This window comes from Helianthus annuus, chromosome 10 (assembly GCF_002127325.2).
Source record: "Helianthus annuus cultivar XRQ/B chromosome 10, HanXRQr2.0-SUNRISE, whole genome shotgun sequence".
NCBI classification, from domain to species: domain Eukaryota; kingdom Viridiplantae; phylum Streptophyta; class Magnoliopsida; order Asterales; family Asteraceae; genus Helianthus; species Helianthus annuus.
In genome coordinates, this window is record NC_035442.2 from 46,777,363 (window position 1) to 46,778,883 (window position 1,521).

Sequence of the window (1,521 nt, forward strand, 5' to 3'; positions counted from 1 at the left end):
TGCAGGACTTGGAACCCAGGCGCCACATCTGAACTTTCTACATAGTGTATGAGCTCCAATTCTAGTAGAGACATAAAAGAACCTCTAGAAGAACCCGAACGCTTTCTCAGAAAAAGACTCAAAGCTAAAAACCAGGAGAAAGTCTCGGGGACCCACTTCCCATGGCGGATCAACGTACCCTCATGGATTACCTACGTCCCATCGTAGGAAATCTCGGCACCGCTATCAATGCACCGAATGTCGAAGCTAACAACTTCGAACTTCGGCCACATTTGATACAAATGCTTCAAAACTCCACAACCTTCCATGGGCTTGCGGACGAGGATCCCCATCTACATATTACTAATTTCTTAGAAATATGTGATACCTTTTGGATCAATGGAGCATCAAACGACGCCTTCCGCCTTCTAATGTTTCCATTTTCACTAATGGACCGAGCAAAGGCTTGGCTCAATGCCCTCCTAGTTGGCTCGGTAAACACCTGGGATGAACTAGCCCAAAAGTTTCTATATAAGTACTTCCCTCCCGCTAAAACGGCTAAATTAATGACTTAAATTAATACATATTCACAAGAGGATGGGGAATCCTTATATGAAACTTGGGAAAGGTTCAAGGAGCCATTGCGAAAGTGTCCTCATCACGGTCTTGCGGTATGGCAACAAGTATCCACTTTCTACAATGGGTTGTTGCCACACACAAAACAAACACTTGACTCTAGCTCCGGGGGACTTTTAGGTAATCGCCACCCACATGAAATATACAATCAAATTGAGGAAATTGCTCAAACCAATTTTCAGTGGCACACTCCCCGAGGCAATAAATCTATTGCCACGGGAGCGCATAAGGTTGATGAAAGCACTTCTTTACAAGCCCAAATCGAGGCCCTCTCTTTAAAACTAAAAAAGTTAGAAATGACAAAAACAGTCTCGGTTATGGCTTGTGAAGGGTGTGGTGGGCCACATGAAAGTTGGAGTTGTATGAAAGAAACAGATGATCAACCGGAGTCGGTAAACTACATTGATAATAGACCTAGGCCGTCGGGTCCTCCAACGGGTACCTACAAGCAAGGATGGCGTAATCACCCTAACCTTGGTTGGAGAGAACCCGGCAATAGTAGTAACCAACAAAACCTAAACCAACGAACAAACTTTTAACAACCAAGAAACGAGTCACAAAATTTCTCTCAACAACAAGGTGGACGAGAAAGGCTTGAAGATACTGTATCTCGCCTCATCTCCGATACTGAAAAGAAAAACTCGGATCGATTTCAACAATTGGAATCGAATTTTAGAAATCAACAAGCTAGTATACAAAACATTTAAAAACAAATAAATCAATTAGCTCAAAATTTCTCCGAGAGACCACAGGCGCGTTACCAAGTAATACCGAAACAAACCCAAAAGCACAAGTCCATCTCATAACATTGAGAAATCTTACCGTGGGTTCCGATGAGTCTCCACCACCGCCAACTGAGGGAAGCACAACACCGCCCCAACAAGAGAAGGCTTCTCCTCCAATTCA

At 43.6% G+C, this 1,521-nt stretch overlaps 1 non-coding gene across 1 annotated transcript; it reads right to left on the reverse strand.

The window, feature by feature from the left end:
- Positions 1-539: 539 nt before the first annotated feature.
- LOC118483466 lies at positions 540-646 on the reverse strand. Its single transcript, XR_004870755.1, has one exon. It is a non-coding gene; the product is annotated as a small nucleolar RNA R71 (small nucleolar RNA).
- Positions 647-1,521: the final 875 nt, after the last annotated feature.